Raw genomic sequence first — 26,375 nt, forward strand, 5'->3', positions numbered from 1 at the left:
TGAAACAGGAGAGCTGAGTGCCCCCTTATATCTACTCTTGAATAGAGGATTGCCAATATTCTTGCCTATCATTTGCCTTACTATGAAAAGTTTCATTTTTCCCACTTATTTTTCAGGTTAAATAATGCCAGGGAGACCAAAGAAGCAAGACTTACCAATGTGCTCATAGAACACATATCTACTGACAATACTGATAAATTTGACATAAATTAACATTAATGAGAGCAACACTAACAACCATAAAACCATTATAAATATCAGGGAATTCATTAGCTCAAAGAAAGAAATTCAAGATAAACAATCAACATCAGTGGCCTCTGAGGAAACATTAAAGCTCTTTTTATTAATTTCTGCTTTTATCTATATTATTTATTTTCTTCTACTTTCTTTGGTTTTGCGGGGTTTTTCTTTTTCTGGTTTTTGGAATTAAACATTTAATTCATTTAGTTTCAATATTTTTAGATCCTTATTTCTTCTTTTTTTCCCTTTTCTTCTAACTGTGGTAAAATAAATATAACCAATTTTACTGTCTTAACCATTTTTAAGTATACACTTCAATGGCATTAAGTACATTCACATTTATGAGCAAGCATGACCACTATCCATCGCCAGAACCCTTTCATTTTGCAAAACTGAAATTCTGTACCCATTAAACAATAACTTCCCATTCAGCTATACTAGGTACCTCAAATAAGTAAAATTATACAGTATTTCTCCTTTTGTGTCTGACTTGTTTCACTTAGCATAATGTCCTCAGAGTTCAACCACGTACGAGTCAGAATTTTCTTCATTTTCAAGGCTGAATAATATTACATTTATAGCACATTTTGTTTATCATTTCATCCCTCAATAGACACTTGTATTGATTCTACCTTTTGGCTATTGTCAATAATGCTGCTATGAACATCTGTGTAGAAATATTTCTAAGTCCTTGGTTTCAATTCTCTTTGGTATATTCCCAGAAGGGAAATTGCTGGATCATATAGTAATTCTATTTTTAGTATTTTGAGGAAATGCCAAACTGCTTTCCATAGCAGCTGCATAATTTTACACTCTCACCAACAGTGTACAAGGTTTCCAATTTTTAAAGCTTTATCAGAGAAATTAATTGAAAATATATTGTTCCAATCAACAGATTGCCTTTTCACTCCGTTGAGTATGTTCTTTGATGCACACAAGTTTTTTTTGTTGTTGTTGACTTGTCCAATTTATCTATTTTTTTCTTTTGTCGCCTGTGCTTTTGGTGTCATATCAAATAAATCATTGCCAATCAATGTTGTGAAAGTTTTCGTCTGTTTCTTCTTCTGAGTTTCATAGTTTTAGCTCTTATGTTTATGTCCTTAATCAATTTTGAGTTAACTAGTGTATGTGGTATAAGTAAAGGGTCTAACCTCATTATTTTGCATGTGGATATCCAGTTTTCCCACTAATGTTTGTTAAAAAGACAGTCCTTTCGCCTGTGAATAGTCTTGGCACCTAAGTTGAAAATCATTGACCATAAGTGACAGCGTTTATTTGTGGGCTCTATATTCTATTTCATTGGTCTGTATGCCTGTTTTTATGCCAGTAGCACACAGTTTTGATTATTGTAGCTTTGTAGTAAGCTTTGAAATCAGGAAGTATAAGACTTCTATGTTTTTCTTTTACAAGATCATTTTGGATATTTATGGTCCCTTGAGATTCCATATGAATTTTAGGATGAATTTTTGATTTCTGCAGAAACATTGTTGGGATTTGGTAAGGATTGCATTGAATCTGTAGATAACAATATTAATATTAACAATATTAAGTCTTCCAATCCATGAACACAGGATGTCTTTCAATTAGCATCTTTAATTTCTTTCAGCAATGTCTTATAGTTTTCAGTGCAATAGTCTTTCACCTCCTTGTTTAAGTTTATTCCAAAGTATTTTATTCTTTTTGATGTTATTATGAGTGGAATCATTTTCTTAATTTCCTTTTTCTGATTGTTCACTTTTGGAGGATAGTAATGCAACTGTTTTTGCATTTTTATTTTGTATCCTGTAACTCTGCTTAATTTGTTTATTTTAACAAGGTTTTTATTGGTGGAATCTTTAAGGTTTTGTATATATATACAAGATCATCATCTGTGAACAGAGATAATTTTACTTCTTCCTTTTTAATATGGATGACTTCTATTTCTTTTTCTTGCCTAATTTCTTTGGCTAGGACTTCTGGTACTATGTTAAATAGAAGTGGTGCAAGTGGCCATTCTTGTCTTGTTTCTGATCTTAGAGGAAAAGGTTTTAGTTTTTCACTGTTGATTATGAGGTTAGCTGTGGGCTTTTGTTTTTTGTTTTAAAATATGACAATTTTTTTATTGATGTCATAAAAGTTTATAACATTGTGAGATTCCAGTTGTACATTATTATTTGTCAGTCACCATATAAATGAGCCCATTCACCACGTGTGCCGACTCAACTCACTTCCCCCTGGTAATCACTGAACTTTTCTCTCTGTACGAGTGTTAGTTTATATTCCACATATGAGAGAGGTCATACAGTGTTTCTCTTTCTCTGTCTGGCTTATTTCACTTAACATAATACCCTCCAGGTCCATCCATGCTGTTGCAAATGGGACGATTTTGTCTTTTATTATGGCTGCATAGTATTCCATTGTATATATATACCACATCTTCTTTATCCAATCATCTGTTGATGGACACTTGGGTTGCTTCCATGTCTTAGCTATAGCGAATAATGCTGCAATGAGCATAGGGGTGTATGAGACTCTTTGGATTGCTGATTTCAAGTTCTTTGGGTAAACACCCAGAAGCGGGATAGCTGGATCGTAAGGTATTTCTATTTTTAATTTTTTGAGGTATCTCCATAATGTTTTCCATAGAGGCTGCACCAGTTTGCATTCCCATCAGCAGTGAATAAGAGTTCCCTTTTCTCCACATCCTCTCCAACTTTTGTTATTTTTTGTCTTGGTGATTATAGCCATTCTCACGGGTGTAAGGTGATATCTTAGAGTAGTTTTGATTTGCATTTCCCTGATGATTAGTGATGTTGAACATCTTTTCATATGCCTATTGGCCATCTGTATATCTTCCTTGGAAAAATGTCTGTTCATATCATCTGACCATTTTTTGATCAAGTTATTTGTTTTTTTGTTGTTCAGATGTGTGAGATCTTTATATAATGTGGAGATTAACTCCTTGTTGGATATATAGTTTGCAAATATTTTCTCCCGGCTGGTGGGTTGTCTTTTCATCTTGATCCTGGTTTTGTTTGCCTTGCAGAAGCTCTTTAGTCTGATGAAGTCCCACCTGTTTATTTTTTTCTTTTGTTTCCCTTATCTGAGTAGACATGGAATTCGAGAAGATCCCTTTATGACCAATGATGAATAGTGTACTGCCTACATTTTCTTCCAGGAGTTTTATAGTTTTGGGTCTCATCTTCAGGTCTTTGATCCATTTTGAGTTAATTTTTGTGTATGGTGAAAGCAGATGGTCTACTTTCATTCTTTTGCAAGTGGTTGTCCAGTTTTCACAGCAGCATTTATTGAAGAGACTTTCCTTTCTCCATTGTATGTTCTTTCCTCTTTGGTCAAAGATTAGCTGCCCATAGATGTGAGGTTTTATTTCTGTGTTTTCATTTCTGTTCCATTGATCTGTGTGTCTGTTTTTTACGAATACCATGCTGTTTTGATTACTATCACTCTGTAGTATGTTTTGAAGTCAAGGATTGTGATGCCTCCAGCTTTGTTCTTTTTTCTCAGGATTGCTTTAGCTATTCAGGGTCTTTTGTTGCCCCATATGAATTTTAGGATTCTTTGTTCTATGTCCATGAAGAATGTCATTGAGATTCTGATTGGGATGGCACTGAATCTGTAGATTGCTTTAGGTAGTATGGACATTTTAACTATGTTTATTCTTCCAATCCGTGTATATGGGATATCATTCCATTTCTTTATGTCATCATCGATTGCTTTCAATGTCTTATGGTTTTCTTTTTCTTTCTTTTTTTTGTGAGGCAGATCGTCCTTGAGCTAACATCTGTCAATCCTCCTCTGTTTGCTGAGGAAGATTGGCCCTAACCTAACATCCATGCCCATCTTCCTCTACTTTATATGGGATGCCGCCACAGCATGGCTTGACAAGCTGTGCGTCAGTGCATGCCTGGGATGCGAACTGGTGAAACCCGGGCTGCCGCAGTGGAGCGTGCACACTTAACCACTTGCGCCACCGGGCAGGCCTCAATTTTTCATTTTCATTGTATAGGTCTTTCACCTCCTTGGTTAAATTTATTCCTAGATATTTTATTGTTTTTGTTGCAATTGTCAATGGGATTGTATTGTTGAGTTCTCTTTCTGTTAGTCTGTCATTAGAGTGTAGAAATGCAACTGATTTTTCTAAGTTGATTTTGCATCCTACAACTTTGCTGTAGTTGTTGATTATTTCTAATAGTTTTCTGATGGATTCTTTAGGGTTTTCTATATATAAAATGATGTCATCTGCAAATAGTGAGAGTTTCAATTCTTCATTGCCTATTTGGATTCCTTTTATTACTTTTTGTTGCCTAATTGCTCTTGCCAGAGCTTCCAACACTATGTTGAATAGCAGTGGTGAGAGTGGGCACCCTTGTCTTGTTCCTGTTCTCAGAGTGATGGCTTTCAGTTTTTCCCCATTGACTATGACATTGGCTGGGGGTTTGTCATAAATAGCGTTTATTATGTTGAGGTACTTTCCTTCCATACCCATTTTGTTGAGTTTTTATGGTAAATGGATGTTGTATCTTGTCAAATGCCTTCTCAGCATCTATTCAGATGACCATGTGGTTTTTATTCTTTGTTTTGTTGATGTGGTGTATCACATTGATTGATTTGCGGATATTGAACCATCCCTGTGTCCCTGGTGTAAATCCCACTTGATCATGGTATATGATCTTTCTAATTTATTGCTGGATTCAGTTTGCCAAAATTTTGTTGAGGAATTTTGCACTATGTTCATCAGCGATATTGGCCTGTAAATTTCCTTCTTTGTATTATCCTTGTCTAGCTTTTGTAACAGGGTGATGTTGGCCTCATAGAATGTGTTAGAAAGTGTTCCATCTTCCTCTATTTTTTGAAATGCTTTGAGAAAGATAGGTATTAAATCTTCTTTGAATGTTTGGTAAAATTCTCAAGAGAAGCCATCTGGTCCTGGACTTTTATTTTTTGCGATGTTTTTGATTACTGTTTCAATCTCTTTACTTGTGATTGGTCTATTCACATTCTCTATTTCTTCTTGATTCAGTTTTGGGAGGTTGTATGAGTCTAAGAATTTATCCATTTCTTCTAGATTGTCCAATGTGTTGGAATATAGGTTTTTCATAGTATTCTTTTATAATCTTTTGTATTTCAGTGGTATCTGTTGTGATTTATCCTCTTTCATTTCTAATTTTATTTATTTGAGACTTCTCTCCTTTTTTCTTGGTCAGTCTGGCTAAGGGTTTGTCAATTTTGTTTATCTTCTCAAGGAACGAGCTTTTTGTTTCATTGATCCTTTCTACTATTTTTTTGGTTTCAATTTCGTTTATTTCTGCTCTAATTTTTATTATTTCCCTCCTTCTGCTGACTTTGTGCTTTGTTCCTCTTTTTCTAGTTCTGTTAGGTGTAGCTTAAGCTTGTTTATTTGGAATTGTTCTTGTTTGCTAAGGTTGGCATGTATTGCTATGAATTCCCTCTCAGGACCACTTTTGCTGCATCTCATATGAGTTGGTATGGTGTATTTTCATTTTCATTTGTCGCCAGATATTCTTCGATTTCTCCTTTAATTTTTTCAATGATCCATTGGTTGTTCAGTAGCATGTTGTTTAGTCTCCACATTTTTGTCACTTTCCCAGCTTTTTTCTTGTAGTTGATTTCTAGTTTCATAGCATTATTGTCAGAAATGATGCTTGTTATGATTTCAATCTTCTTAAATTTATAGAGGTTTGCCTTGTTTCCTGCCATATGATGTGTCCTTGAGAATGTTCCATGCATGCTTGAGAAGAATGTGTAATCTGTTCTTTTTGGATGGAGTACTCTATATACATCTATTAAGTCCATCTGATCTAGTTTTTCATTTAATTCCACTATTTCTTTATTAACTTTCTGTCCGGATGATCTATCCATTGATGTAAGTGAGGTGTTAAGGTCCCCTACTATTATTGTGTTGTTATTGATATCTCCTTTTAGGTTTATTAATAGTTGCTTTATGTACTTTGGTGTTCCTGTGTTGGGTGCATATATATTTATAAACGTTATGTCTTCTTGCTGGAGTGTCCCTTTTATCATTATATATTGCCCCTCTTTGTCTTCCATTACCTCTTTTATCTTGGAGACTACTTTGATATAAGCATGGCAACACCTGCTTTCTTTTGTTTGCCATTAGCTTGGAGTATGATCTTCCATCACTTCAATCTGAGTCTGTGTTTGTCTTTAGAGCTGAGATGTGTTTCCTGGAGGCAGCAAATTGTTGGATCTTGTTTTTTAATCCATCCAGCCACTCTGTGTCTTTTGATTGGGGAATTCAATTCATTTACATTTAGAATGATTATGGATATCTGAGGGCATAAAGCTGCTATTTTATCTCTTGTTTTTCAGTTGTTATGCATTTCTCATTTCTCTTCCCATGTACTTTGGACTGCTAATTCAGTTTGGTGGCTCTCTATGATACTTTTCTCAGTTTACTTTTTATTTGTCATTTGTTTCTTTGTTCTGATTTTTTGTTTAGTGGTTACCGTGATGTTTCTATAAAAGATCTCATAGATGACATAGTCAATTCCCTCATAACTTCTTGTTCCCTTAATCTAAGCAAGTTTCATCCCTCTCCTTTTCCTGTTCTAAGTTGTTGTTGTCACCACTTATTCCGCAATGTGTTGTGAATTTGTGGTTAAAATGAAGTGATAATATTTATTTTTGATGTTTTCTTTTGTTTCAACTTTAGAGTTATAATTAAGTGTTTGCTAATCTGTTCTGATAGAGAGTTGCAATTCTGAATTTGTCTGCGTATTTGTCTGCTTGCTCAAGGCTTTGTAAACCCTTTCCTTTTTTTTTTTTTTCAGGTATGAGGGCTTTCTTGATCAAATCTTGTAAAGAGAGTCTTTTGGCAATGAATTCCCTCAGCTTTTGTTTATCTGGGAAAGTTTTTATTTCCGCATCATATCTGAAGGATATTTTTGCTGGATATAGTATTCTTGGCTGAAAGTTTTTCTCTTTAAAAATTTTGAGGGCCGGCCCGGTGGCGCAAGCGGTTAAGTGCGCGCGCTCCGCTGCGGCGGCCCGGGGTTCGCTGGTTCGGATCCCGGGCGCGCACCGACGCACTGCTTGGTAAGCCATGCTGTGGCGGCGTCCCATATAAAGTGGAGGAAGATGGGCACAGATGTTAGCCCAGGGCCGTCTTCCTCAGCAAAAAAAGAGGAGAATTGGCGGATGTTAGCTCAGGGCTGATCTCCTCACAAAAAAAAAAAAAAAAAAAAAAAATTTTGAATATATCCTTCCACTCTCTCCTAGCCTGTAAGGTTTCTGCTGAAAAATCTGCTGAAAGCCTGATAGGGCTTCTTGTATAAGTTATTCTCTTCTACCTTGCTGCCCTTAATATCTTTTCTTTACCATTGACTTTTGCCAGCTTTACTAATATATGCCTTGGAGAAGGGCTTTTTACATTGATGTAATTAGGAGTTCTGTTGGCTTCTTTTACATGTAACTCCAGCTCCGTCTCCAGGTATGGGAAGTTCTCAGTTATTCTTTGAACAAGCTCTCTGCTCCTTTTTCCCTCTTCTCCCTCTGAAATATCTATAATCCTTATGTTGCATTTCCTAATTGAGTCTGATGTTTCTTGGAGAATTTCTTCATTTCTTTTTAGTCTAAGTTCTCTCTCCTACTCCATCTGAAGTATTTCTGTGTTCCTATCCTCCAGATTGCTAATTCTATCCTCCATATTACCAGCCCTCTTGTTTAAGGACTCCAGTTATTTTGTTTACCTTTGCTCTAATCTTTATTATTTTCTTCATTCTGCTGGCTTTCAGTTTAGTTTGGTTTTATCTTTTTAGTTATTTTTTAAAGTCTTTTCATTTCATGTTTATTATCAGACCTTCAATATAGAACATATTGTAAAGATTTATTACATGTGAATTGTAAGCATTTTTAAATGTCAAGTCCCAATATTTTCTGGTAAATATAGATTTTTCCCTAAACAAAAACAAAAACAAAACCAACAAACAATTTCAGGACATAGTGATACCATCAGCATGACTCACCCAAATTGCAAAAATGGCAATACTTAAAATCATGCGCATTATTTTACTATTTCATAACACTTCTTTTTTAAACTTCAATAAGTTTCTGGATGTAAAAAGACTCCTTGAAAACTTTATTAGAACATTAAACTACAAAATTCACTTTGGAAAAGTAAGGAATTTTTTTTCAAATTGTTTTTATGATTTTTTTAATCTGTTAAAAAATATGGTAAAAAATGTGTTCAGAGAGGTGGAGAAAAATGACCTGCCATTTGATGGATACAGTGCATCTGAAAATACGTCAGTAATGTAAAGGAAAAGCTTCAAGAGCAAGAATATATTGTAAATAAGAGTCTTTCAGCAAGATTAACAGGTGAGCAGTTCTTGCATCAATTAAACACACAGGATAGCAGTCTTCTGTAAGATAGAGCTGGCTACGTCCAATGATTCATGTTTTGGTAAAACAATAAGAATCCATGTACTTTTCTGAAAGCTCATCCACTCTATCAGTTAGACATCCAAATTTCAGAATGTGTTTATTCTGGAGTGTTCAGATGGAACACTCTATCTGCCATTCAAGTTTCCTTAGGAGTCTCCCAGCAGAATTACATTAGTATTGTTTTCTATTTAATTGAAATATCTCGTTTATTTTATGGCACCATCATTTTGTTAATTACATGAGTTAGTTATTTAAATCCTTTTAGCATCCCATTTTCATAAAAATCCATCGTGTTGATACTACTTTGACATTTGGATGATAACCACCTTGATGGATAACTTTCTATAATATATTGCTGATAGCAGCTGAAAATATAAACATAGGGATGCTGTTTTGTTAGAGTTTATCAAAGAAATTCTCACATCTTTGAGAACAATGTCAGATTCTGCTGTCATTTCTTTAAGCCTAGTTTTCGGGAAATTCTTTTCAAAAAGAAAATCATGTGATTTAGTATACTATTCTATCATATAAGGGTACTTCTTTTCTACAGTAAGAATAGGATCAATTTTAATAACATGATATTTTTTCTTTAGTTGCAGTAACTTTTTTTGACATTCATTTGTAACCAGCTTACAGTTGCCAATGATAGTATGTCACGTTGGGCTTCTTTTTCTGGAGGAAAATCTACATAGTATCATATCAAGGTCTGTTATTATCTGAAGTTTGGCAGCTCCTCCTTTGATAAGACCACAGACAATTTCTTCTGCTCTTATAGGTTTCTTGAGAACTAAACTTTTTTGAAATTTTGGCATCATTTTCACATGTACACTAGAATCTTGATTAGTTATTTTTTGGTTATCTAATGTTCATTAAGACACTCTGAGTTCTATCCTTGAATTTATCTTAGAAAAACAGCATAGGTGGTAAGCAATGTCCAGAGATGTAGGGCTTGGATACAGGCTTCTCCATGATCTTGGTATTCTGCTCTGTCTTCCACTTCAAGGTGAATATGTACTGGTCCAGCATCACCTTCACCACCAGACCACCCATGCTGGTGCTTGCTACTGTTCCCACTCTCATTCTGGCTGCCCAGGTCATGGACAGGGCCTTGTGCTCCTTGCAGCCTATAAAGAAGAGGCCATTCACAGTGGCTGTGAGCCTTTTCTTTCTAGTTCTTTGAAGCATAAATTTAGGTTGTTAAATTGGGATTTCCTTCTTTTATAATGTAAGCATTTACAATTATATTTTTCACTGTGAGCACTGCTTCCACTGCATTCCATAATTTTGGGGATGTTGTGTTTTCATTTTTATTTGTCTGAAGATATTTTCTAACTTCTCTCATGATTTATTCCTTGATACATTGTTATTTTTTTATAATTCATTATATGTATTTTTTTAATAATTTTATTTATGTATTTTTCCCTCAAAGCCCCAGTAGATAGTTGTATGTCATAGCTGCACATCCTTCTAGTTGCTGTATGTGGGACGCGGCCTCAGCACGGCAGGAGAAGCGGTGCATCAGTGCGCGCCCGGGATGCAAACCTGGGCTGCCAGCAGCGGAGCGCGTGCATTTAACCACTAAGCCACGGGACCGGCCCATACATTGTTTTATTTTAAGAATGTGTTGTTTAATTTCCACATATTTGTGGATTTTCAAGCTTTCCTTTTCCTGTAGTTTTTTAGTTTTTTCCCATTGTGAATGAAAAATATTTTGTGTGATTTTAGTCTTTGCAAATTTATTAAAACATTTGTGGCTTAATATATGATCTATCCCAGAGAATAACCCATGCTCATTTGAGAAAAAAATGTGTACTTTGCTATTGTTGGATGTAGTGTTATGTATAAGGTTCAATTAGTCTGTAGTATTCCCCAAGCCTTCTATTTTCTTATTGATCTTCTCTCCAGTTGCTCTATCCATAATTGAATGAAAAGTTTTGAAGTTTCCTACTACTATTATTATTTTTCAGCTGTCTATTTCTACCTTCAATTATGTCAGTGTTTGTGTCACATATTTAGGAGCTCTGATATTTGGTGTATATATATCTTAATTAATTGTTATATCTTTTTGGTGAATTGATCATTTTATCATTGTTTAATGATTATTACATGTAATGATGATTCTTCTTTTTTTCTTGTAACATTTTTTAATGTTGTTTGATATTACTATAACCACTCCTGCTATCTTTTTGTTAGTATTAAAGGTTTGTGGCAATACAAGCCTTCAAACAAGCCTATTGGAACCATTTTTAAAACATCATTTCCTCACTCCATGTGTTTGTGTCACATTTTGGTATTTCTCACAGTATTTTAAACTTTTTCCTTATTATTATAATATTTGTTATGGTGATCTATGATCAGTGATCTTTCGTGTTACTATGTAATTGGTTTAGGGTGCCACAAACCACATCCATATAAGAGGGCAAACTTAATCTATAAATGTTGTGTGTATTCTGACTACTCCACCAACTGGCTGTTTTCCCATCACTCTTCCTCTTCTCAGGCCTCCCTATTCCCAAAGACACAACCATATTGAAATTAGGCCAATTAATAACCCTACAATTGCCTCTAAGTGGAAATGTTACATATCTCTCACTTTAAATCAAAAGATAGAAATGATTAAGCTTAGTAAGTAAGGCATGTTGAAAGCTGAGATAGGTCAAAAGCTAGGTCTCTTGTACCAAACAGTCAGCCAAGTTGTGAATGCAAAGGAAAACTTTAAAGGAAATTAAAGGGGGTACTCCAGTGAACACACAAATGACAAGAAAGCAAAACAGCCTTATTATTGAAACAGAAAGTTTTAGCGATCTGGATAGCACATCAAACAACATTACCTTAAGCCAAAGCCTAATTCAGAGGAAGGCCCTAACTCTCTTCAATTCTATGAAGGCTGATAAAGATGAGGAAGCTGCAGGAAAAAGTTTGAAGCTAGCAGAGGTTGGTTCATGATGTTTAAGGAAAGAAGCCATCTCCATAACATACAAGTGCAAGGTGAAGCAGAAAGTGCTGATGGAGAAACTGCAGCAAGTTATCCAGAAGATCTAGCTAAGATAATTCATGAAGGTAGTTACATTAAACAACAGATTTTCGATGCAGACAAAATAACCTTATATTGGAAGAAGATGCCATCTAGGACTTTCATACCTAGGGAGAAGATGTCAATGCCTGGTTTCAATGCTTCAAAGGACTGACTGACTCTCTTGTTAGAAGCTAATGCAGCTGGTGACTTAAAATTGAAGCAAATGCTCATTGACCATTCCAAAAATCCTAGGGTCCTTAAGAATTATGCAAAATCTTCCCTGCCTGTACTCTATGAATGGAACAATGAAGCCTGGATGAGAGCAATCTGTTTACAACACGGTTTACTGATCATTGTAAGCCCATGTAGAAAACTATTGCTCAGGAAAAAAAGATTCAAAATATTACTGCTCATTGACAATGCACCTGGTCACCCAAGAGCTGTAATGGATATGCACAAGATTAATGTTTTTCTCATGCCTGCTAAGACAACGTCTACTCTGCAGCCCATGAGTCAAACAGTAATTTTAACTTTCAAGTCTAATTAAGAAATACATTTTGTAAGGCTCTAGCTGTCATAGATAGTGATTCCTCTGATGGATTTGGGAAAAGCAAATGGAAAATATTCTGGAAAGGATTCAAGATTCTAGATGCCATTAAGAACATTTGTGATTCATGGGAATAAGTCAAAATATCAACATTAACAGGAGTTTAGAAAAAGTTAATTCAAGCCTTCATGGATGACTTTGAGGAGATCAGACTTTAGTGAGGAAAGTAACTGCAGAAGTGGTAGAAATGGTTAAGAGAAATAGAATTAGAAGTGGATCCTGAAGGTGTGACTGGGTTGCTGCAATCTCATGATCAAACTTTAACAAATGAGAAGTTGCTTCTTATGGATGAGGAAAAAATTGTTTTTTTGAAATGGAATCTGCTCCTGATGAAGATGCTTTGACGATTGTGGAAATGACAATAAAAGATTTAGAATATTACATAAACTTAGTTGATAAAGCAGTGGCAGGGTTTAAGAGGTTTCACTTCAATTTTGAAAGAAGTTCTACTGTGCTTAAAATGCCATCAAACACCATCGCATGCTACAGAGAAATCGTTCATGAAAGGAAGAGTCAATTGATGCAATAAATTTCATTGTCTTATTTTAAGAAATTGCCACCGAGGCTGGCCCCATGGCTTAGAGGTTAAGTTCAGAGTGTTCCACTTCAGCAGCCTGGGTTCAGTACCTGGGCACAGACGTAGACCATTCATTAGGGACATGTTATGGCAGCACCCCCATACAAAATAGAGGAAGATTGGCACAAGTGTTAGCTCAGGGCAAATCATCCTGAAGCAAAAAGAGGGAGATTGCCAACAGAAGTTAGCTCAGGGCCAATCTTCCTCAGCAAAAACAAAAACAGGGTCCAATCGACACCTCTTTTTTTTTGATTGTTTGTTTATTGTGGTAACATTGGTTTATAACGTTGTATAAATTTCAGGTATACATCATTATTCTTCTATTTCTGCATGGATTACATCATGTTCTCATGTTCACCACCCAAATACTAATTACAATCCATCACCACACACGTGTGCCTAATTATCCCTTATACCCTCCTCCCTCACCCCTTCCTCTCTGGTGACCACCAATCCAATCTCTGTCTCTATGTGTTTGTTGTTATTATCTACTACTTAATGAATGAGATCATACGGTATTTGACCTTCTCCCTCTGACTTATTTCACTTTGCATTATACCCTCAATGTCCATCCGTGTTGTCACAAATGGCTTCAATTGCACACAAAACTCTACTTCTCTACAGCTCAGCATCCTCTACTCTATGTTATTGATGTCACAAATTACACCTTTATATAGTGTACCCTGTAACATATAATTGTTTTTATGCACTTGTCTTTTAAATCCTGTAAAAGATTAAAAAGGGGAGTTGTGAACCAAAATTATAATAATACTGGTTTTATATTTGTCCACGTATTTATCTTTACCAGAGGACTTTATATTTTCATACTGCTTTGAGTTACTGTATAGCATCCTTTCAAACTCAACTTGAAGTACTCCTACAAGAAAACAAGCGTTTCTTCTAAGTCAATCCATTGGTAATGAACTCCCTCAGCTTTTGTTTATCTGGGGATGTCTTAATTTCTCCCTCATTTTTGAAGGATACTTTTGCTAGGTATAAAAGTCTTGTTTAATGGTATTTTTTCTTTCAATATTTTAAATATATCATCACGTTGCCTTCTGGTCTGCAAGGTTTCTGTTGACGAATCTGTTTATATTCTTATACGGGACCCCTTGTACACAATAAGCTAGTTTTCTCTTGCTGCTTTGAAGATTCTCTCTTTGTCTTTGACTTTCCACAGTTTGATTATAGTGTGTCTCAGTGAGAGTCCCTTTGGGTTTATCCTAGCTCAAGATTTTTAAGCTTCTTGTATTTATATGTCCATTTTTTTCCCTAAAATAAGGATGATTTAGCCACTATTTTTTCACATAAGCGCTCTTCCTCTTTCTTTCTTCTCCTTCTCATAATATGTACATTGGTCTACCTGATAGTGTTCCATAAGTCCTTTACGCTGTGTTCGTATTTCTTCATTCTTTTTTTTTTCATTTTGTTCCTCAGACTTGATAAGTTCAAATGTCCAGTCACAAGGTCACTAATTTGTTCTTCTGTCCATTCAAGTCTGCTTGTGATCCCTTCTGGTGAATTTTTCAATTTAGTTATTTTTTTTCTGCCCAAGAACTTTGTATCTCTTTGTTGATATTCTCATTTTGTTCATATATTGTTTTCCTGGTTTCCTTTAGTTTCTGTCTGTGCTTTCTTTTAGCTTTTCAAACATATTTAAGGCAATTATATTAGTCTTTTCCTGGTAAGTCAGAATTTTGTGTTTCTTCAGGGTTGGTTTCTGGAGATTTATTATATTTCTCTGAATGGGCCATATTTCTCTTTGTTTGATGCCTGTTATCTTTTGTTGAAAATTCAGCCTTTGAAAAAGACATCTACCTCTCCTAGACTTTCTGGCCTGGGTCCATGCCATGAAAGACTGTCAATAATCATCTTGTCATCTAGGGTTATAATATTCTCAGGCCTCATCTAGGTATATATCTTCATTGGGCTTGTACATGTGTGATTTTCCCAATTCTGTATTCACAACTACTTTTAAATGTCTTAATTTTCCTAAAAGTTTCACTTCTGGTTATTCTCAGAGCCTTAGATGTTCAATTGTATTCCTTTGACCATAATCTGATACACCAGGTGCCTGCAGGTCTGCAGTCCCACTGCTGCTTTCACATGCTTTGGTGCTTACCAGTACTTTCAGTGATCTCCAGTCTGATAACCAAGCTATGCCCCCATTCCTGCCTGAGCTCCAAGTCAGGTGAGGCAGAAACCAGTTCCTCTGGCATCCCTCAGAAAGACCAGAACATTGCAAATAAGATCCACCTTTTTACTTCATTTGCAAAGGAGGAACAAGGGATTAGGTAACTTCCCTCCAACCACATCATGTTGGGTTAGGGAAATGGTAAATGAAATTTCCTGTTGTTTTGAGTGTGGCTTTCTTGGTTGAGCATTTGCTTGGTTTCTACCAATCATTGGCTGATTTCTAGAATGCTTACATAGCTATTTCAGTCAATCTGTTATTGTTTACTTGATATTCTGTGGGGAAATGAGGACCTGGAGCTTTCTTGTCTGCCATCTTACTGACTTCACTCTCCATTTCACACTTCTTAAGAAATCAATTGAAGGCTGTAATTTTGCTATTGAGTACATAAAAAAATCCACTAAAAATTGTATATTTTTGGTGGAATTTTTCCTTTTATTTTTCAATAGTGTCTCTTTACATCCTTATTAATGTTTTTACCTTAAATTCAATTTTGTCTGACATTGGTGTTGATACAACAGTTTCTTTTGTTTACTACTTGCTTGATATTCCTTTTTCCAGCTCCTAAATAAATTATTTTTGTTATTTAATTCTAATAATTTCTTTTCTAAAAGTATATAGTTGCATTTTTGATCAAATATGATCATTTCATCTATTAACACTGTGATTACTCATATATTTAGACTTATTTTCTCTTTACCATCCTTATCCTCTTTCTTTACTTTAATTTTCCTCCTTTCTTACTATCTATTGAATTGATAAGGATATTTACACATACTTTTCTTTCCTTCTGTTGGTTTGGATATTTGATACTTGTAGTAGATCCTGTGTTAACACGTCCCTACTTTAATAACATTATTTTAATTATCATGAAACAGAATTTCAGTCAAATATGAAATAAATATATGATTATGGTACCAAAAAGACAACAGTAATGCATTAATACTCATATTATATTCATGTAGCCTTTCAAAACCGGGGAAATTTGCTGTGTAATTCTCTCTTTAAATTTTAAAGAAAAACAAAAACTCCAAGTGGTCACATGAAATAACAGAATTGAACATTGTCTTTAAAATCTACTGTTTAAACACCAAGGGTAAAAATCATAAAGGAAAATATTGATATATTTGGCTGTATAAATATTTTAAAATTCTTTACACAAAATTCATCAAATAGAATTAATGACAAAGGATTAATATCTGTGCTATATAAAGTGCACACATGTATTAACAAGAAAAAAGTGTTTCAACATAAAAGTGGATAAAGTCCATTTATGAGAAACCCATAAAAGAAAAAGAACATTTGGCTGATAACTAAACATTTCAACCCTTCTGTCTCCTGTAGGATATTCTAGAGTCTACTTGCAGGGCTTGACGTGTCATACTGTTGGCTTGAAATCAGTCATGATGAGAGCATTTACACCATGGTAATGAGCAAATGCTGCATATCAGGGTTGTTTTATTTTCTCTTGGAGAGATAGTTGTTAAATATTTACAAGCACACTACTGCATATATTCAATCGTTGCTCATCACTTTGATCCTTTTCAACTACATATAAACATTCTCAAGTCATCTATGCAATCTTTAAATAAATCCTGACTCCTACATACATCCTTCCCCAGCTATCATACCTTCTCTGTTTACTTTCACAGCCAAACTTCTTCAAAGAATTGACTACACTTGCTGAATCCATTTACTTATTTTTCAATCATTCTTCAACAAACTTGTTATTTTTTTCCACCACTATTCTCTTGAAATAGCTTTTGCTGAGCTCAACAACCTCCATGAACCATCAATTCTATGGATAGTTTTCCTTTACCTTCCTGATCTCTTGGCAATATTCAGTTCTATTGATCATAACCTACATTTTGGAAATTCTCTTGTCCTTGAGCTTCAGTGGCACATGATCCTGCTTTTCTTTGAATCTCTCTAGCTTCCCCTTTTCAGTTCCCTTCTTCCCATTTTTCACCTCTAAATGTCAGTGTTTTCCAGGGATTATTCTTGAGTCATCTTCCCTTCCCGACTCTCTTGATGGGTAATTTCATCCATTCCACTGGGTTGAAATACCACCTATACACCAATGACTTCTGGATTTGCCAGAGCCATGGCCTCTCCCCTGACCTACAATTGTTTACTTGACTTCTTCCCCTTCAGTGTCTCAAAAGCATCTCAAACTCAACATATCCCAAACTGGAACCATAGATTTTCTCCCCCTTCCCCAAACCAGAGGTTCTTCAGTGTTCCCTATCTCAATAAAATGCACTATCGTATAAGCCAGAAATTTAATAGTTAACCTTGGGATCTCTGTGTTTCTCACCTCCCACGTCACCCATCTGGGCTTTCTTTACCTTCCAAATATCTCTCAATTATGTTCTCTTTTCTCCATATCCCCTTCTATCAGCCTAGGATAAGCCTCCATGATCTCTCAGCTGGATAATTGAAATAGCTCCCTAACTGCTCTTCCTGCCTCTACTGTTTCTTCTCTTCAATACACTTTCCACACTGAAGCCAAGAGAACTTTTAAAATATGAGTCTAATCATGTCACACTACAGTCTTAAACCCCTCAGTGGTCTCATTGCTTTTAAGATAAAAAAACAAACTCTACAATGACCTAGGGTCTTGCGTGATCTTATTCCATGCTCATGTATCCAGTATCATCTCATACCACTCTAGTCCCTCTGTACTCCAGACACATCAGCTTTCTTTCCATTTCTTGAACAGAACCTTCACACATGATCTTCCCATTGTCTGGAATGCCCTTCCCACTCCCACCCTCCCTTCACTTTGCTGACTTCTATTTAATCTTTATATCTGAATTCAAACATCACTTCCTCCAAGCAACTTCCTATACTAACATGCTAGACTAAGTCAAATTCGTACCCCCATTATTAGCTCTTAGAACATCATAAATATGTCTCCTTAATTCCTCTTATTGCAGTTTTATCTTTGCATTTATGTCTATGATTATTTGGTTATTGTCTATCATCTTCCCCACTAGACTGTAAGTTCCATGAAGGCAGAGACCAAGTCTGTTTTTGCTTATCCTTAATCTCCAGCACCTAGTCTAAGACTTGACAGACAGTAAATATACAATTAATATTTGTGGGATTAATAAATCATTTAGTGGCCTTTGTGTATAGGAAATACACAAAACTATGCCAGCTAGTATTTCTCCTGTTTTTATGCTTTCCAGGACACTAAGTATCACATTTAAAGCTTAATCACAGCAACTATGTCAACCCACTAGAAATAGCATATTTGAATTATCGCTTTTGATCCTGATGTTACATTCATAGTTTATTTGCCCATAAAATCTGTTTTGGAATGAGATGACTAGGTGTATGTGTGTGTGTGTTTGTGCATGTGTGCATGTACGTGTCCACATGTGAATGGGTACCATGATAAATCAGTATAAAAATTCAATGTGTTGAGAGATCAATAAATAGTGACCTCATCTTAGTCATCTGTGAATGATGGTGGTGATGATTAAGCCAGTATGTCACTAAGGTGACATTACCATCCTTTTCATCTTTGTATCTTCTTGTTTTAATCCTTTAATAGTCCTTGTGGCTCATCTGTGGAGGACTGAAATGCAATTGCGTAAAAAACTTTTTCTCTTGATTCTGTGTTTTGTCTATGGGCTGTTGATTAACGTCACTCAACATACAGAACTTATTGTCTTTTTTAACCTGTTATTCTTGTGAAATATAACAATTCAGAAGAGTTCTAAAATGCTTAAGGACACAGAAGAATCACTACTTACAAAAGCAAACATGTAACCACTACCAGGTTTAGAAATAAAACATTGGTATTTGTTGTGTATGCCACACATTGGATACTGCCTTACGACATATTTTTGGTATTTGCTATTTGACTTTTAATGTGTATATATACATAGTCTCCTCAGTGAGTAAGTTCCTTGAGAACAGAAGTCATACCTTATATTTCTTTATTCCTCTCGCAATGCCTAGTGCAGTGCTCTAGATATGTAGGTGTTAAATGCATTTTACATGATTAGACAACTTATATTAACTCTGTGACTCTGAGAAGACCACTGAGGACTAATTTTACAAAAACAAAAATTGGTTGAGGAAATACAAAATTATATTATTTGTCTAAATTTGTGTGTACAAATCAGGGTATAAGGACAACTAGTATGTCATGATGTGGACTCTAAGTCCAGGATTCTCTTGAGTTCTGACTCTTGCCCAATGTATAAAATCAGTCTAAGACTATTTCAGTAGCCTTTTAACTGATTTTCCTGTCTCTATTCTTGCCCTCATTCAATCAGTTCTTTATGTGGTGACTCAAGTGATCTGTATAAATAGATCTTACTGTGTCATGCCACTGCTCGATAAGCACTCATGCACTGGTTTTCAGGCTTTGATGTGCCTCATAACCACATGGAGAGTTTGTTACAAACCCATATTTCTTCTGTCATACAGAGATTCTGATTCAGCAGGTATGAGAGGGGAAGTCTAGGTTTCTACAGCTGTAAGAAGCTCTACAGGTGACTCTGATGCAGCTGATTGAGGTACTACCTATTAAGAAACACAGCTTCAAATCCTCTTTATTCTCTACAGATTGAAATATCAGCATCCTTAGCAAGGCACATAAAGCATACTCTTACTGGGTAGCCCCTTTTAACATGGACTCCATTTCCTCCATGCCATTCTACTCCTGTCAGTCTCACTATCATTTCTTCCTTGAACTACTACAACAATGTCCTGACTCCCAAATCCAAACTGTTTTAATTGCTCTCTGCTCCAATTTTTTTCCCAAGGTGGATCCAAAGTGACCTTTCAAAATTGCCAATATGTTCGTGTCATTCCCCTACTCAAAACTCTTCAATAGATCCTCATGTCCTGAGAAACAGTTTCTTCAACCGGTTCAGATAGGACAACATCTGGATGTCATAGTGGTGTTTCCAGAGTGCCATGAAATAATTGATATATTAAATTGCATCATATGAAATAAAACATTATTCAAAAGAATATTCCAACACCCATTAATGATAAAAATTTTCGATGAACTAGGATTGGAAGGAAACTTTCTAAACTTGATAAAGACTATATCTACAAAAAACCTACTGCAAACATTATACATAGTGATAAGAAATGAAGCATTGCCACTAAGATAAGGTACAGGGTAAGGATGTGCCCTCTCATTACTACTTTTCAACATCTTACTGGATGCCCTTGCTAATGCAATAAGGCAAAGAAAGGAAATGAAAGATATATAGATTGGGCAGGAAGATGTAAGACTGTCTTTTTGGCCTATGACATGATTGTCTATGAAAAAAATCTGAAAGAATCAAGGCAAAAAACCCACCTAGAACTAACAAGCTATTAAAGCAATATTGCAGGATAAAAGGTTAATATACAAAACCCAACCACTTTCTTATATATCAGCAATCAACAAGTGGAATTTAAAATTAATAACACAATGCCACTTATGTTAGTCAACCCCAAAAATGAAATACTTAAGTATAAATCTAACAAAATATGTACAAAATCTATATGAAGAAAACTAAAAAACTCTGATGAGGGAAATCAAGTAAGAACTAAGCAAATGGAGAAAAATTTTATATTCATGGACAGGAAGACCCAATATTGTCAAGATATCAGTTCTTCCTGACTTGATTTATGTAACCAATGCAATTCCAATCAAAATCCTAGCGACCTATTTTATGAGTATCACCAAACTGATTCTAGGCTTTATTTGGAGGGGCACATGATCCAGAACAGCCAGCAAAATATTGAAGAAGAGCAAAGTTGCAAGACTGACACTACCTGACTTCGATACTTACTATAAAGCTACAGTCATCAAGACAGTGTGGTATTGGTTAAAGAATAGACAAATAGATCAACAGAACAGAATAGAGATCCTGAAATAGACCCAAATACATATAGTCAACTGATCTTTGACAAAAGAGCAAAGACAATACAATGGAACAAAGTTTAGTCTTTTCAACAAAATGATCCTGGAACAACTGGACATCCACATGCAAAAAAAAAATGAATCTAGACACAGACCTTATACCCTTTACAAAAATTAACTCAAAATGGATCACACCCTTAAATGTAAAATAAAACTCCTAGAATATAATGTAAGAGAAAACCTAGATGACCTTGAGTATGGTTGTGACTTTTTAGATAAAACACCAAAGGCATAATCCATGAAAAATATAATTGATAAGCTGGACTTCATTAAAAACTTCTGGTCTGTAAAAGAAAATGTCAAAAGAATGAGAAGACAATCACATACTAGGAGAAAATTTCTGCAAAAGACAAGTGATAATGAACTGTTCGAAAAAATGTACAAAGAACTCCTAAAACTCAACAATGACAAAACAAACAACTTGATGTAAGAAATGCATGATACACCTTAGAAGACAACTCACCAAAGAAGATATATAGATGGCAAATAAGCATATGAAAAGATGCACCACATCCCTATCAGGGAAATTCAAATTAAAACAATGAGGTACCATTACTTATCTATTAGAATGGTCAAAATCCAAAACACTGACAACCTCAAATGGTAGTAAGAACGTGGAACAAGAACTCTCATTCATTGCCTTACCACATGATGCAGCAATCCCACTCTTTGATATTTACCCAAAGGAGCTGAAAACATGTCCACACAAAATCCTGCACACAATGTTTATAAAAACCTTATTCATAATTGCCAAAACATGGAAGCAACCAAGTTGTCCTTCAGTAGATATGAATGGATAAATAAAGAGTGGTACATCCAGACAATGGAATATTATTCAATGCTGAAAAGAAATGAGCTATCAGGCCATGAAAAGACATAGAGGAACCTTAAATGCATATTGCTAAGCGAAAGAAGCCAATTATAAAAGGCCACATGCTACATGATTCCTGCTATTTGACATTCTGGAAAAGGCAAAACTATGGAGACTGTGAAAAGATCAGTGTTTTCTGGGGGTTGTCGGGGGGAGGAGAAGGATGAATAGGCAGAGCACAGACAATTTTTAGGTCAATCAAAATACTTTGTATGATGCTATGATGATGAATACATGCCATTATATATTTGTCCAAACCCATAGCATGTAAACCAAGAGTCAACCCTAAAGTAAATTATGGACTTTGGGTGATTATGATATTTCAATGTAGGCTCATCAAGTTTAACAAATGTACCCTCTGATGAGAAAAATTAATAATAGAGAGGACTATGCATATGTGGGGACAGGGAGTATATGGAAACGTCTATACCTTTCTCTCAATTTTACTGTAAACTTAAAACTGGTCTAAAAAATATTCTCTAAATAAATTTTTAAAATGTGATGGAGGAAGAAAAAAATGAACACTTATGCTAGCATAAAGTATGTCTGCACTATGTGTGTGATATAAAATCATAGCCATAAGCACAGACATTCATGAATAAACAGTTTAAGAAAAAATAATAAAATCTACTGTCTAAATACAGAATATGTAATGTTACATGAGTCTGCATATGTTACAGGCCACTTTGGTAACTAGGAGAGATCTGAATTCACTTCCATGTAAAGTACACGATGCCTGCACATCCCAGTTCAACCTTTCCCACCATTATTGCTGTGCAATTATTTTGTGCACATTTTTTGGGCAGCTTTTAAGGAGTATGTAACAAAACATTTCTTTTCTCTTTTTCTTTCTTTCTCTCTCCCTCTCTCTCCCTCCCTCCCTCCCTCCCTCCCTTCCTTCCTTCCTTTCCTTTTCCTCCTATGGATTTTCTTTAGCATAGTAAAACCTCTAATATGTCCAACAGCAAATAAAACTATTTAACTTTACATAAGCAGGCTAGCTAACACTTATTCATATACTAAACACTTGTCATGCAATATAATATTTGCTCTTCTCAATAATCCTATTACAAAGGCAGTATTGTTACTGCCATTTTATTGATGAATAAATTAAAGGTTATGAAAATTAAATTGTCCAAGATCAACCAGATAGTAAATATTTTCAACCTAGCATTTCTTCTATTTTTTTTTTTTAACCCAGGGCACTTTCCATCACCACCTGCTAGCTGATCTATTTGGAACCTATGTCAATCAAGATTTAGTCATGATTACAGAGCCATCAAAAGCATTATGGAAACAAGATATTAGAACCAACCATATACATGGGAATTGCTGGAAAAGTAAAGTTATAGAAGAGGGACAAAATCACTATCATAAGAGTCTGAAGTAGTGTCTGGACTAGGAAGATCAGAGTTCGTGAGAAAAGCCCAGAGGCTATGTATACCTGGCTACTGAATTGGAACCATGAGGAAGCTTTTTGGAGAGGTCTGTCCAAGATATTGCTTACGAGAGAACTTTAGTCAAGTCATTGGTGGGTTGGCTTGGGACCACTCTTGATAGGAGGTTCCAAAATTTGAGAAGACAAGGTGGAAGATGGAACCCACTGTATGCCACTATTTCTGTTTATCATCTTGTCATACTTCCACTATTTTCAAAAATATTGGCTGCTTCTTGATTCTCACTTTCCAAATCTCAGACAATATCTCCTTTGGGCCAACTCTAGTCAGGAATATTTTGGGAAGGTGAATCTGGGAAACATACTTCCTAACCTTAGCCAAGTTGGCACAGAACAAACCAGTAAAAGCTTATGGAATGACTTTTCTTAGAACATCTGTAAGGGAATGTACAGTATCACAAATGTCCATTTTACATATTAATTTTTTAAATGTTTACTGAATCACAAACTTCACTCTAAGTGATATCAAATAAGTGTATTGAAGTGAACATCTTAGTTAATTAGTGAATATAAATGCTTGCTTGGCGTGTACAATTCAATAATGTTTGGTTTTACTTTGTTTGACGTTTACATTATCTTCCTGGATATGTTGGAAAATTTGTTGCTTGGACAAAAATACTGAAATGAAAGCCCAACAGTAGTATTCATGATTTAAACAAGCAAATTATTACAGTGTAACAAAACAGTCATTTTTTACAGATAAGTAAGTATCATGGAGATAATATATCTAAAATTAAATTTTGTACAGAATGAAAATATGTCTACAATGAAGAACTCAAAGAGAAATAATCAAGTTTTTTCTGTTCATCATAGAAGAATTTAATAAAAATGATCTGAACATACTGCTCAAATCTTTCAATAACTTTATTTTGTGGGAGATCTTATATGCTAATATTATTAATAATATTAATGAACTGGTCTACTCACAAAAGTCTCCAGACTTATTGAACACAAATATCAAGGGTCTGCTGGAGTTCCCATTTCTTTATTTCAAATATGAAGGAGCTACATGGAAAGTTCTAAACATCTAAAATAAGAAAAAAACTGAAGTCTGTAGAAAAAACGTATCAAGAATTACTCTTTCCTAAGTTCACATTTAAATAGAATATTTTTTGTATTTTCTCAGCAAAGTCAATTTTATATTGTTCCTGTGTAGAATGCTACCTTATCTAAATCTGTGATGATGCAATAATTTCTAATTCAAAAAATTGATATCATATACTGAGAACTATGCCTGTGCAATTTGAAATTGAAGAGAATATGATGTAAAGATAAGTATTTTCAAAATTTTCTTATCCACATGAATAATATCAGAAACAATGTGTTAAGGTTTAACATCAGTGAAATATATGTTTAAATGGTATAAACAAAAAGTATGTTCTAAAATATGCAATTAAAACATAATATGTTCCACAAAGTGACATCTCACATTGATTCAGGCAACAAAGTTTTCCCCTACCATTTTTGCACCTGTAATTTGAAATAACACCGTAATTCTGAATTAAAATACAATGTAACTTTCTTCAAGCCAGGAAATAAACTGTTCACTTTCAATTGAAACACAGTAGGGGTGTTTTTACAAAATAAGGAATGATGAACCATGAGTCTAGAAACATAAACAGCATGGGGGAATCAAGCGGTAAGGCGAAGGAGAGGGTGAAATATCAATGTCCTGAATTTATTTCCATTTTCTTTATAGATAGTATTGCAAGGAAAGGAAAAGTTATTCACAGAAAGGACTAAATAGAACGACACTGTTGCAACTCTGAGTTGATTACTACAAAGAGTAGAACTATTATATATGTTAAAGACAAAAAACTTCTATGGAACACAGTGCTCACCATTTAACTTATCAGATATTTAGTGAACATCAGCATCTTGTACAGAGCTTTATTATAGCTACCACTTTAAGCCAAGTCCAACTATTATATTATTTCTAGAATATAACAGAGCTTATCATATTTATGCCTATGATCACACTTGTGATTTCTGGAATTTTATAAAGAATTACTAGCCCAATAAAATTTCAGCATCTATATCACATCATTTCACTGCTGTTCAGTCAGCAAGCATTTTTCAAACCTTTCCAGCAAATAGGAATTGTTTGTGTCTGTGTGTGCAAGTGTGTATTCTGTTTTCAATAATATAAAAAATTATTGAATAAGAAAAGAACTGTATGCTTCAAAGAACTATAAAAAGAACAAATTAAGCCCAAAGCTAGCAGAAAAAAAGGAAACAACAAAGATCAGGGCAGAAATAAATGAAATGGAGATCAGAAAAACAATAAAAAAAAATGAAAACTAAGAGATGGTTTTTCAAAAAGATAAGCAAAATTAACAAACCTTTACCTAGACTAAGAAAAAAAGAGAGAAGACTCAAATAAACAAAATCAAAAATGAAAGAGAGGACATTACAACTGATACAATAGAAATACGTAGGGTGATAGGAGACTACTATGAACAATTCTATGCCAACAAATTGGATAACCTAGAAGAAATGGATGAGTTCCTAGAAACATACAATCTACCAAGACGGAATCAGGAAGAAATAGAAAATCTGAACAGATCAATAATGAGTAAGAAGATTAGATAAGTAATCAAAAAACTCTCAGCACAGAAAAGCCCAGGACAAGATGATTTCACTGGCAAATTCTGCCAAACATTTAAGGAAGAATTAATGCCAATGCTTCACAAAATCTTCCAAAAAAAATTGAAGAGGAAGGAACACCTCCAAATTCATTTTACGAGGCCAGCATTACCCTGATACTAAAGCCAGATAAAGACACTACAAGAAAAGAAAATTACAGGTCAATATTCCTGATGAATATAAACGCAAAAACTCTAAACAAAATATTAGCAAAACAACATATTAAAAGATTATACATCAGGATCAAGTGGGATTTATCCCTGGGATGCAAGGATGGTTCAACGTATGCAAATCAATAAATGTAATACACTACACTAATAAGATGAAAGATAAAAATTATATGATCATCTCAATAGATGCAGAAAAAGCATTTGACAAAATATAACATCCTTTCCTGATAAAA

At 34.8% G+C, this 26,375-nt stretch overlaps 1 long non-coding RNA gene and 1 pseudogene across 4 annotated transcripts in view; both read right to left on the reverse strand.

The window, feature by feature from the left end:
- The window catches only part of LOC131401207 (uncharacterized), a 131,028-nt gene that overhangs the window by 40,638 nt on the left and 64,015 nt on the right, over positions 1–26,375 (reverse strand). The gene's annotated exons all lie outside the window — the stretch shown is intronic.
- Positions 8,470–9,791, reverse strand: LOC131401206 (cytosolic 5'-nucleotidase 3A-like; annotated as a pseudogene).

The sequence above is a fragment of the Diceros bicornis genome, chromosome X, assembly GCF_020826845.1.
Source record: "Diceros bicornis minor isolate mBicDic1 chromosome X, mDicBic1.mat.cur, whole genome shotgun sequence".
In the NCBI taxonomy this organism is placed as follows: Eukaryota; Metazoa; Chordata; class Mammalia; order Perissodactyla; family Rhinocerotidae; genus Diceros; species Diceros bicornis.